We start from the raw sequence: 13,580 nt of genomic DNA, 5'->3' as shown, positions 1-13,580 counted from the left end.
ACTACTAAACTTGTAAGCTAAAGTCTGGGTGTTATACATGCAAATAAAGTGCCTGAGTTGATCTTTGCTAGTATCAGGACTTTGTCTTCTAATTACTATTCTCAGTATGCTAAGCATTTTGACATGGAATTCTAAACTTTCAAAAAATTAGGTTTTAATTACTTAAATGAGGGTTAAAACAAAGGATAAGTTTGTTTTGATTTTTAAGCTAGAAGTAAATTAGAAAAAGACTTGATTTTGGATCGTGTAACATTTAGGTAGGGGGAGGTGGAAGTATCAACAGCAGAAATAAAACAGTGATATTAAGCATGCTTGCCAGGCAATATGTTTAACACTAATATAATAGAGGATTTTTAATCCTCTCAACATCTTTCAGAGACAGGAACTGTTTGTGTCTTTAAGATATAGCCAAGGACACAGGCTCAGAGAGATTAAGTAATTTGCCTGAGATCACACAGCTAGTAATAAGAAGAGCCAGTGTTTGAAACCAGACCACTTTGACTCCAGAGTTCTTTTTCTCAATCACAACACCAGATGGTGTGTGTTTTTAGTTCACATTTAGAATGGGTTAATTCTCTTTTTGCTGTTACTGGTTCCACTGTTTCTTTTCCTGATAAGATCCCTTGATAATGTTCTTTCCTTGGCAACCCACAGAGTCCCTACAGGCATGAGCTCACATCAAGCCCTATGTTTTCCTTTGGAAAATGTTATTCAACACGTATCAATTAATATGTGAGTTATTGCATTGCATACTTGAGAGGTTTGCACAAAGAAAATGTGGGCACATAATTCAGGAGTTTACAATTTTGCAAACATCAAAAACACATGAAAAAATGGAGTCTTGCAAATTTAGATATTCTCTACAGAGTCACTGAATGAAAGTACATATTTTATTCTCGTACATTTTTCCCCTGGCATACATCATACCATTCCAAAGTTGGATCATCTATGATCTCTCTTGCCATCTTGTCACAATAGGCAAGTAGGAAAGATATGGCTATTATCTCTGCTTTAATATGGCCTGTCCAAATTCTGGTACCCTTAGGGTCTCTACAATGTCCATATTGTCCAATGCTTTGGAACCTGCCAGTGTAATCGTTCCTTGTTCACGGGTTACATATTGACTACCACCCCTCCAGACGAAAGTCCCATTTTGCCATCATGGTGGTTCTGGAATAAATTCAAAATTTGATAAAGAGTGTATCTCCTTTCACAGCTGCATCATTTTAGTGACTGAGGATGCAGCAGGATTCCCTAGATGTGTATGAAAGGGAAGCACAGCTCTGGGCAGGCTGATGAATGTGGATAAGTGAAGAAAGTCGGTGAAAGGTTTTTGATCTGTGCTACATTCTTAATCACATTTCACTATCTCTAAGCTTGGTTTTTTATAAGAAAGGTGCCGATCATGATTGATAAATAATTTCCCACTTACCTGCTAGTAGGTATGTAAATTGCACTTGACAACTTTCTGTAAAATATTTCTCTTCCTGATCTGTTTACAATTACAGGTTGAACAATAAAGTGACGAATACAATCAGATAAATAGCACTTTGTGGGTTAGCTAGAATTTCTTTTTCAGATTTTTGTCAAATCTTTAAGATTTTCTTCATAGACTGCTAAATAGTTATTGCATTTAAAATTTTCTTCAGGTTATCTTTCTTTATATCTTGCACAACTGGTGAAAAAAGTGACCCAGCATCAGTAGGCCAATGTGACTTTTCTCTCATGCATTGTTTGATTTTGATGCTCTGAGACACGAGGTGTGGGCATTTTGTATTCGAAAGGGAAAACATATAATTTAGCAGCCAAACCACTCATTGGTGAAAAGGGATTTTATCTTTTGTTCAAACATATTATCACTATAATAAGCACCTAACCTAGCTATTTTTTGAGACCTGTGGTTCAAGGAGAAGATTTAATGGGAGAAAGGGGGGGAGAAAATCAGCAATAGGTCAAAGGGGAAGGGAAAAAAAAATGACAAGAAACCATATCAGAGTATGAAAACCAAAGAAGAAAGAGCAAAAGAGTAACACAAAGGATAAACAGGGAAGGAATATATAAAGCAGGTTAAAGCACAAACTTTGGAGCAGACTCACCTGCATTGACTTCCTTGCTAAGTCGCTTGCTAGTTATGTGACCTTGGACACATTATTTCATTTTCTTTTCCTCATTGCAACAATGAGTGATAATCCCTGTTTGTTTTTCATGTCATTGTGAGAATCCAGTAGTGTTTTGTATAAAACACAGCTCCATGCTTGGCACAAAGTCACTACTCAATCAATAGGAAGTTTCTATAAGATTGAACTCTCTAGATAAGGAAGGGCATGGGAGTTACAGCCGTATTGGGAGTGGTAGGTGGGCAGGCACTGCTGTCTCTAATATCATTCCGGGTCAGCTATACCAAGTGCTGCTAATCCCTGCACCAGTGTCTAGCTTCGTGATAATGTTGTTCCGACTGCAAATTTAGAAACCACCCAGGAGCATGGTCTAAACTACTGGTCAACATCCCTAGGTACCATGCCTCTGAGATGAGTCTCCATCAAAGCTGATTCCACTGTATGGATTTATCTGAGCTCATGCAGCTTTGTGGCATTTCATTCTTCATGGACTTCCTGGGAGCTGATTTAAGGTGCACACATCAATCAGAGCCTAATCAAGCTCAAAGCCAGCAGCTTCTCAGGGGATGAGACAAGCGACCATTGAGACCAGTTCAATCAAGGTGGCCCTTGGGTTCAGAGGCCCCCACCTGAAATAAATCTGGAGAGTGCCTTTTAAATTCAATGAACACTGATGAAACAGCTGTCCATAGGGAGACCCTGACTGTACAGAATAAATACATCTATCCCAGAGCAGCCATAAATAACACCCTTTGGTTTTTATGCATAATTAACACTGAGTAGTAGCTGGTAGCTTGGCTGAATTATAATGACATGTTCTATGGTTACTTTTATGTGCCTTAGCTTCAGAATAAATAGTGTAAAATTATGAACCTGTATGCTATGGGGTGGTGTGTGTGTGTGTGTGTGTGTGTGTGTGAAAACACTTTGTTTATTGCTTTATTTTATTCTTCATAGGCCTATTAAGTGCAACTTTATTTCCATGAAAACCATTGAGAATCACAATGGTTTAAAACCCTTTGGCACTTATTATTTTACACGAGGTCTCCTTACAATAGTTAGGTAAGAAGATGAATTGAAACCAAGATGGTTCTTCTTACTCTGTGGGGTGTGCTGAAGAGAGGGCTGGAAGCTCAGTGGGCAGAAACGACTCCTCAAATACACACGCCTTTTGCAGCCAGCAAAGAATCCTGATACTCTGATGTGGTGGCTTGAGGTGAAGAGGGCTGGGTGAGGACGGACTTTCTGCTGCATTCTTGTGGGACCTTTTCATTCAGTGCCTTCTTGACTCTGTAAAATTAAAACAATTACCTTTTATATTTCCATGGAAAGGTCCATTGACTCCACTAAAATAATGCAGTTTTAAGTGCAGTCTGTTTCATATGGGATTCCTCACATGCATTCTGGTTCAGAGGTCACCGTCTTGCTTTTTTGTGACACATTTGAATTAATGATGCACTTTATGGCTAATTGCAACTTCCCACTTAAAAAACTTGATTGATGGATCCAGTAATTCAGAGGTAATCATGTATCTTTTATTATGACTCTCCAAATAAGCTCAGGGTCTGATGATTTGACCTCTAGTTTCATTTTAGGAGATGATTACTACCTTCAGGAATCCTCAGAAAATGCAACGGTGTCCAAGGCACGCAGAAGAGTATTCATTTATGGCTGCCTCACAGACGTTGTAAATAATGTGCTATTCAGATGGAACAATGCAGAGCTTTGGAAGTTATCACATTTTTGCCTAGGCAGGCAACTAAAACATAATTTAGAAGTGTTTGGCCATGAAAAAAAAATGGGGGGAATGAGCAGGAATGCCTGTCAGGAGAAATGTACCTCTAAATGTCTCAAAGACATTTGTCCATTCCAAAGCTCAAACAAGAACAGAGAATCAAGCAGTTCCTTTTTTTAGCGTTAATTGGTGATGATGATCATTTTCTAGAAATTTTGAGGGCAAGGTATTGTTGATAGAACAATGATGTTTGGGTCGACATCCCATGCCTGCAGCTGTGTTGCCTTGGACCAATCACTGACTCTACCCCTCTCCCCAGTTTCTCTGCCTAGAAAAAAGGAGTAGAAATGGCTATAATATGTTCCTTAGAAAATTCTTTGGAAGCGCTGTTTGTAAATGCTTCAGAGTAGCATTTACAGACTAAACTCACTTTTTTGTGTTTATAGATTTGTGATTTTAATATTATGTCATAGTTTAAAATCTTAGAATAATTTGACAGGGAGATGCTTGAAAGTGAAAAAGTATTAATTTTTACATAAAGGTAATATAATCACTTATAAGGGAATCATCAGCAATCAAACTTTTATTTTTGCTCACGTTTAGCATCACTGTATTGTCTTTATCATAAACTCACTTTTGAAGTTAACTTCTGGAATCTTTTTGGATGTAGTATTAACAAAAGAGAAAGTTACAGTTACAAACTCGGGACACCAGAAGTCACCATGACTTCCATTATGAGTACCATTATCGATGATGATGATGGTAATGAGACTAGGTCAATGCCTTGAAAAGAAATGGATACAAGCCCAATCTCATTTGTGGATAGTGGGAACTGAGTGACCTTCCCAATATCTCTGGAGTGTTGGAGAGAGGTGGAAATTGCATTTTTCTAGTTACTTAGGTCTGAGCTCTCCACTGTGTTTGTTCACTAATGGAGAATAGCTCACTGATAGAGACATAGCATCTCTTTTCTGATCTTCCAGACCCAGATATTGCAACATAACTTTTTGCCTTTGCCGAATAAACCACCCATATATAAAGGCATTTTGTTTTGTATGCCAGACTTTGTGAAGATTTTTTTTTTAAATCTGTAGGCAAACAGTTGAGTGATGCAATTTAAAATTAAGTATTAAATGTATCTCTTCCTTCACACACTTGCACCTCATATCTTCCTGAACTCTGAACTTTTGTGTTCATGACTAGTCACCCTCACCTTTGTGTCTCTGGAAGTTACTGCTCTGTTTTAGGAAATATACAATGGGGTCTCCTTGAAACTCCAAAACAACTTCTCCAACTGTATTATACAAAGCAATCTGACCCTCTCCAGAAGCTGTGTTCAGTCTCAGTTACAAGACTTCGTCTACATAACCAAAATGTAGTAGGAGGAAATGAATTGCGGGAGATAACTTATGGCCAAACATATGGGCCTTTTAGACCATGTAAAGATGTTGGATTTTATTTCTAGCAAGTTGTGGCTCTGGTAGTGGGTTTTGAATGGGGGGGGGAAATGAGCCTTAACATATATTCTAAAACTATCACCTTGGATGACAAGTGGAGAATTAAGTGTATGGGAGAATAAATGGGGGGGCAAAGAAGTGAAGTAGGAGCTGACTGCATTCGTGCAGACTAGATATAATGGTGGTTTGTAACACATGTGTCTATTAGCAATAGAGGTGGTGAGGAATGGTCAGATTTTGGAAATATAGCCTGCATGTAGAAGGTAGCCTGTGATATTGTTTATAGACTGTAGATAGCATGTGAAAGGAACAAAAAAGAGCTCTTTCAAGGTTTCTTGTTTTGTTTTTACTTCATCTGCTGGAAGGATGGCGTTGCCAATACCTCAAATGGGCACTGCTGTGGAAAGGCAAGTTGGGACAATGGGTGAATTAAAAATTTGGTTTCAGATATACTACGTTTCAGATGTGTGTTAGCTATTCCAATAGACAAGTTGAGTAGGAACTGAAAGATCAGAATTGGAAGCTTAGGCATTAGATTCCGACTGAAGATTCAATATGGCAATCAAAATAATATAGGTGCTATTTCCAACCACAAGTTTGGCGAGTGGAGAGGAGGTCCTCAAACTAAGCCCTAGAGAACTTCAATGATGAGAGAGCAGGACAAGAGGGTAGGATGCTGGGATGGAGCAGCAGGTGCACGGGGGAACCAGGAGAGACCAGGGTTCCTAAACCCAAGTCAAGATAGTTGATTCAGAAGTTGCTAAAAGTTTTGGTAAGATGATGACCAAGATTTAACCATTGAGTTGGTAAACTAGTGGCCTTAACAAGAGCAAAAGTTGTAGAATTGTAAGCTGAAAACCTGACTAGAGTGCATGCAAGAGAGAATGTAAGGGAACCAAGGGCAGATGATGCACATAGACAACTCTTTGGAGGATTTTGCTATATAAAGGTGGAAAAAGAATAGATGGTGACTGGAATGGAATGTGGAATTGTGAGAGATTTGAGATTTTTGACAGTTTTAGGGGGTATTGATATGTTTAATAGAACTTACAGCATTATTTCTAAAAAGATTTATCTATCTAACTATTTAGAGAGCACATGAGTAGGGAGGGTGGAGGAGAGGGAGAAGGAGAATGGAGAATCTCAAAAAGACTCCACACTGAGCATGGAGCCCATCACGGGACTCAATCTTAGGACCCTGAGATCATGACATGAGCCAAAATCGAGAGTCTGCTGTTCAATCCACTGAGCCACCCAGGCACCCCTGGAACATATAACATATTGATGGTGATTCAGGGGAGACAGAAAATTTGATTTTGTAATTAAAAGGGACAGTTGCAGGAAAGGAGCTCTTGGGTGAGTAGGTAATGGTAGTACTTACTTCTCAGTAATGTCATTTGTGTTACATGTAGGCAATGTCAAAAAGAAAAAAAGGAGAGAGAATGAGTGGCCCATCGTAGAGGTTTAATAAAGCCTGGCTGTTATCATCACCTGAAAGCTTGCACATATTATTTATTCACATTCTGGTGAATGTATTACAACTGCGTTTTCTTATTGGAAATTGAAGTTGTTGAAAATATGTTGAGAAAACTTATAAGAGCCTTTGGCAATTGTCGCTCTCAACTTCACTGCTGTTATCGATTCTCTTAAGGAAGAAATGAAAAGAGAATAGCCTGTGGCTAAGTGACTCTTGAGCCTGAACACCTCCTGCAACCCGACTTCCCTATGGCTTCATTGACAATTGATGGAGGTGGGAGACAGATCTGGAGCAGTCAGCACCATTCTCTTCTCCAAGGCCAGACTTGGATTTCCATGTCTACTGAAGCCCATTTCGGGAATTGGCTGTCATTATAAGCCTTTTGTTTGTTGGTCTAATTTGTAGACAACCATGCCTGGAATAAGCTTAACCTGCAAGGTAGCGAGCTTGAAATCATGCGACTCCTTAATGAAGGTCATTGCTGATGGATAAGCAGAGAGTTGGTTGTTAAATGGCAGAGTTTTCAAGGACTTTCTATGAACTCCAGCTGTAATTCCAAACTGGTATTTCAGTAAGTAAGAAAGGATTTCAAATGGCCTATTTCCCCTGTTCTTTTTGGCAATTTGCTCTAAGCACTGATTATTTTGTCAAGCCTTTTGAGCTCAACGCTCTGCCTATAATATCTGCATCCTCTGATGGACTGTGGTTAGGGCAGTAAGTTTTGGAAATGAAATGTCTTGTTTATTTAAGAAAAGAGTTGAAAGTGAAACAGGGTTTTCTCTGCTTTGGGGAAGACTGAGTAAATGCTAAGGAGGAGTATTTGGGAGTCTTTATTTTAATATGAACAATCAAGTGCGGATAATCCCTACATGCCCAGAATGGCAAGGCAAATGATTTCATTATAGAATAAGGGGCACCCTTAAAAGGAAGCAATCTCTGTTTATATTTTATTCAGGAGTTTTAAGAAGAGTCACATATTAAGTATAAATCTATCATCCTTCATGCCTCTGTGGTTAGGAAATGTATTGACTCTTAAGGAAGAGAGGTTTTGCTTATTAGCATTCTAGTATTCTTGATCCTGTGAAGTTTCTTTTTAAAATCTAAATAATACATTTTTAAGACATTGTACTGAGGTCAAAGAAAATCCTGACAATTTGTTATTAATGACAGCTGATTGAAATATTCTAGTAATATTTTAAATATTATTTTATTTCACAGTGTGAAATAGTACTTTTATTTATTTATTTATTTTAAGTGGAGCCAGTGTACGGCTTGAACTCACGACCCTGAGATCGAGAACTGAGCTTGAGATCAAGAGTCAGGCGCTTAACAGACTGAGCCACCCAGTCGCCTCAGTGTTTTTTTTAATATTAATAATATTAAATCCCAGGGGAGAAGGTGTTCACATATCCTGCAAAATTTTAATTACCAAAACAAAGCAAGATACTATGGGTCTCCTTTATTATGGGAATGTATGTTGGACACAAGACTAGTTAATTCCATTTAATAAATATTCTTACAACCCTTATTATATGCTCAGTACTCTACCAGGTTGGCACCAAGGGTGAGCAAGGGAGGGAGGGGATGAAATGGTGAGAATTACAAAATAAATATGATACAATCCATTTTTTACTTAAAGATCTAGAAACTCACAATGTATTTTTGGGTAGCTAACACATGTTCACCATGGAACTAAAAGCCAACAATTCTATAATCAAGGTACTTAATAAAGACCATAAAAATCTTAATAAAAGTTACCAGAATAGTTACAATATGTTTGATTTCTATTCGATAAATGTGACAGGAAATATAGAACTTTACACTTGACTTCGAGCATGCAGGAAGTTGGAGGGTTTGAGGGGGTTGTTTGATAGAATGAGATAGAAGGAAAAGCGAGGCTGTGCAGTTATGGAGACTAAGGAAAACTGAATAAAGATCAGGGAGAGTTACATAGTAAGCACTTCCAAGCCAGAACATGTGGTCAACTAAGCCAAGAGGAAGCAGGAGGAATAAACAGGCATTTTAGCAGTACTATATTCCTCCATTACTACATTCAGTTATGCCATTGTACTCTGCCAAATACGAGGATGCCAGGAAGAATCACGTATGGACCAATATTACTTTTCCTTATATTGCTACCATTTCCCATTTATCAGACACAAACAGGCTACTTTACATTTCAAAGACACACATTGAACCAAAACAGATGGAATATAGGAATTTAGTGAAGGCTTAATAGAGAACAGGGATTTTGTCCTAAGCCTGAAGAATTGAGTTTGAATAAATAGATATTCTCATGTATCAAGAACTAATGATATTATTCAACACTGAACTACAGCATTGTCAGCATGCATAATGAGTGTTACGTTACAGCATGTTGGGTGCCTCTCTGGGTGAATTAGTAAAGAAACAAAACAGTTTTAGGTGGTTCAAACAACTGAGAATTATGAAACACTTTTTTCCCCCCAGAGCTTTCCTTAGGCATGTAGAGAAAGCAAAATATTTAAGAATTAGGGGGCGCCTGGGTGGCACAGCGGTTAAGCGTCTGCCTTCAGCTCAGGGAGTGATCCTGGCGTTATGGGATCGAGCCCCACATCGGGCTCTTCCGCTATGAGCCTGCTTCTTCCTCTCCCACTCCCCCTGCTTGTGTTCCCTCTCTCGCTGGCTGTCTCTATCTCTGTCAAATAAATAAATAAAATCTTAAAAAAAAATATTTAAGACTTAGAGCCAGCTGGGTATACATCAGACTTGTCTTTTTACCTGCGTGGTGTGGAGCTTCCAATTCCACCTGTACCCCCTACGCACCACCACGGCCATAGCCATGACTCTAACCCAAGGCAGCCCCTGCTCTTCTGCCACTTACCATCACATGGTTGATCTTTCCTAGATGATTCTCAACGTGGCGTCCAGAGCAGTCTTTTGAAGTGTAATTCTGATCATGTCACTCCCCTGCACGTGGTCATTAATAGCATTAAAAAGAAACCAAGCTCCTTATCTTGGCTTCCAAAGCCATTTCCTGACTAATTCTCTCACCTCATTGGACACTATTCTCTTTTCATTTAGTCCACTGGGCCACCCTGGCCATCTTTCTGTTTCTAAAAGGTACCAAGATTAACCTCTCTTCAGGGCCTTTCCCCTCTCTTTCTTCTCTAATTGGAGCATTCCTCCATAGCTCTTCAAAATGACAGCTCCCCTCATGCTTTAAGGGGCTTATTTCAAGGGGCCATTCCTGGCCATTCTATCTGTCATGCTTGCTCACAGAGCTAGAGCCTGTTCTCCATCACTCCGTATCATATTCCTTGATTTGCCCCTTAGCACTGATCCCTAAAAGAAGGAATCTTTATTTGCTGCTTACTTGGTGATTATGTGTCTCTTGCACTCTCAACTAGATCCTTAGCTCAGTTAAGGCAAGGATCGTATTTAGTGTGTTTAATCTTATAACCCTATCCCTGAGAACAATGCCTAGTAGTATTATTTACTCAGTAAATAATAAAGGTATGCTATCTCTCCTGCAGCACTGGGAAATGTTTACTTCACAGGATTGTTGAAATTCTGTGCTGGCCTGCTCCCTGCCACAGCACCAGCCATTAGATTATGGCCCATCCAAAGCCAGCATGACTTCATCTTAATTAGTGACATGCACAAAGACTGTCACATTCAAACCAAGTTACATTCTGAGGTTCTGGGCATGTATGGTTTTGTAAGGAAATTATTTAACCCAATATTGGGTGTTGCCCATAATATTTTAAATTCCTGGAGGGCAGGGACCGTGGATTTCTGTTTATCCTTATATTTCCACAGTACCTAGCAGAGTGGTTTCCTGGATTTAATGCAATAAATTTTTATTTATTCCTTTGGGAAAAGTTTTGGTGGTCAAGCAATAAAAGAAAGAATGCATTTGCACTGAAATATGTAACAGAAACTTTCATCATATGAAGGAAAAGACAATAAGGCAATTGGAGCATCTAGTCACATGACAGATTAATTTCTCCCCATAGGAAACTGTGTAATTCAAGACTTAATTTCTGTGTAATACTCTCAAAGCACCAAAGGAATGTATTGATAACAAGAAGGTATCCTGAGTCAGATCTGGGGTATTTCCAATCACCTTGGAAAACTGAAGCATGTTTCTCCTTCTGTATTATTACTTAAGATATATCAACTTTATTATCAATGTTGATTTTATTTTCATGGAATTATAGAATCTTTAGGCCTGAAGGAAACTTTATAACACCTGACGAAACTCTTTCACTTACATAACACTTGACTCTCCCTATGTCATCCCAGGTCCTTACCTAGCCTACAAGTAGCAATGGTTTCTTTGTAGAAAATAAATACCTTGATAACAGGGATTATGTCTCTCTTTTCATCCATTCTATCCCCAGCACCTAGTACAGTAAGAGGCATAGGATAGGTATACAACAATTATCTGTTCAGTGAATAAATGTATATGAAATCATAGATTTTTTGGAGGGTGGTCAGGAGTGGTTGGGTGCTAGATCAGATAATATGCAATGGAGATTGGTTCCAGGATTTATTATTAATACCTTTGCTTTTACACTGTTTTGGCCACACACACACAAATGTAATGCAAAATTGCAAGCTGCAACAGTCCCTGACTCTGACCCCAATTTTAAAACATCCATCCAAGTAGACAAAACTAAGCTTTTATCCATGCTTTGTATTTGCAGTTTTCTCATCTACAGTAGCTCCTCACTCAGGTGACCTACAGTTCAGTTTAATGGTCCCGTGCCTACAGGAACTGGCTGGGGTGGAGAGTGACAACAATTAAGAAGGGGTAAGAGACCAGTTTGATTCCCCAAAATAAGGCCTGGACTAAAACATTATGTTCACTGTCTGCTGATGGCACATGGGAAGTCTAGTGGTGAACACAGGAAGCCTTCTCTTTGGGATGGTACCTACATTAACAGCATTTTTAGTAAATGAACAAAATTCACAATTCCCATGTGGGGTTTCCCTCACACATGAGAGCATGTGACATATCCTTCCAACATGCTCCCATGATACCTTGTGCTTCTCTTTTTACAACACTCTTCACACTTGTGATTATTTTAATATCTGCCTTCCTTCTGAAGATTACACTCCACAGGACAGGAACCCTGCACGTCTGTCTACGGCCACATCCCTTGTGTTCAGCGTAGGGCTCAGCATGTAAAAGATAACCATATGTTTTGTGGAGTTAAATTTAACTGAGTCATAGTGTTGATCCCAAAAGGCAGGCTTCCCTCCCAGATGAATCAATCAATCCAAAAGACAAGTCGCGTTCCGAATTACAGTAGAAAAAACACCAACTCCACATTCCCTTCAAGTGGATCTTTAATTGGGCTTTTCTGCAGCTTTTCAGTCTTCTGCAAAGTATGTTTTATGTTGCTATTCTTTATGCATCTTGACAGATAAAGAAAGTCACCCCATACCATATATCTTCTGAGAAATACTTTAGTTTGGTTCCTTTACTTATAGATTAGAAAGCGGCCTTGATTAAAACAGTAAATATTAAACAAAAACAAAACAATAGAGATTCAAATTATCTATTAGAAAGTAAAGAGGAAAAGGCATTCAATCAAATAACTTTAATTGATTTGATGGGAGACGATTGTGTATACATTAAAACCAGGGGTTATTTAGGGCTTTGGACTGAAAATGGAACAGTTTCTTCACATCATATTTTAATCAGCAACTTTGGTCTTGTATGCTCGTGGGGAGACGTGAGAAATAGTAACATTTGAGTATCTTCCAACACCACCACTGGACATTTAGCTTTTTCAAAGGGCTTTGACTTATTTGTTAAGGAACCAGGAAAAAAAAAATCACATTCCTTGAAAACTCCCTTCTCCGGTTGTCTTCCTTTGGATAGGGAGCCAGTTTTATAATCTCTGTTCAGTTTTCTATCTTCCCTCCCATGTAGTTATAAGTTGCCTGGTAAATGTTTATCAAATTGAATTGAATCTCTTTCTCTACAGAGAATTGCAATATTATTCATCCCAAAAATGTAAGAAATAATAGCTTTCCTTTCTTTTCCAGTCAAAAGTCAATATGAGGGAATGGGTAACTGGGGGTGAATAATCAGTCATGTTCATAGGAGTTCCAAAACAAATGATCAGAAAATGCATAGGAAGAGATTTGATTCAGACGTGTGATTCAAAACTGGATTAGCAACTCATAATTGTGATCACACATTTTTGTCTGATGACTGTTCTGATCTTAACTAATGAGTAGTTCAGTCATGCTAATATATGACTCAGTGAACAGTGCAAATGACTTAACATGACAATTAAGTTCTAGAACTCCCTAACACTAGGGTTGCCGAAGTATTTCCCGCAACCCAGGAGACAGGTGGAAATTATTGTGCTAAAAATTGTTTCAGTTAAAATACACTAAGTATTCTTTTGAGTTAAAATCACTACGACTGTGAAGATTTGAACATTTTAAATAGAAAAAAGAAGAAAAGAAACATATTAACTCCTTTTAAAATCACCTCAACACAGACTTTTGTTGAGTAACCCAATACTTTCCAGTCTAGAACTTTTTCAGGGCTCTCCAAATCGGTGTAGTTCATTCAGTTTCTACTTGCATTGGTAATCTCTTACTGTATGACCAGATTGCCACAAGCTGAGCGGTTTAGAAAACATGCGTTTGTTATCTCACCATTTTTCTGGGTCAGGACTCCAGGGTCGGTTTAGCTGTACCTTATGCTTCAGAGTTTCACAAGGATGCTAGAAAGGCATCAGCTAGGTCTGGGGTTTCATATGACTTTGACTGAGGGAGGGTCCTCC

At 38.7% G+C, this 13,580-nt stretch overlaps 2 long non-coding RNA genes across 2 annotated transcripts in view; one reads left to right on the top strand and one right to left on the bottom strand.

The window, feature by feature from the left end:
* The window catches only part of LOC117796737, a 32,235-nt gene extending 22,508 nt beyond the window's left edge, over positions 1-9,727 (bottom strand). Inside the window, exons 1-2 of the long non-coding RNA XR_004621394.1 lie at positions 9,650-9,727; positions 3,218-3,407 (exon numbers count right to left, since the gene is read on the bottom strand). This is a non-coding gene — a long non-coding RNA (uncharacterized LOC117796737). The remainder of the gene's footprint in view (positions 1-3,217; positions 3,408-9,649) is intronic.
* LOC117796738 overlaps positions 1-13,580 on the top strand; it is a 455,682-nt gene that overhangs the window by 341,061 nt on the left and 101,041 nt on the right. The gene's annotated exons all lie outside the window — the stretch shown is intronic.

Source organism: Ailuropoda melanoleuca, chromosome 16, assembly GCF_002007445.2.
Source record: "Ailuropoda melanoleuca isolate Jingjing chromosome 16, ASM200744v2, whole genome shotgun sequence".
Lineage (NCBI taxonomy): Eukaryota > Metazoa > Chordata > Mammalia > Carnivora > Ursidae > Ailuropoda > Ailuropoda melanoleuca.
This window is presented reverse-complemented; position numbering and strand designations above follow the sequence as displayed.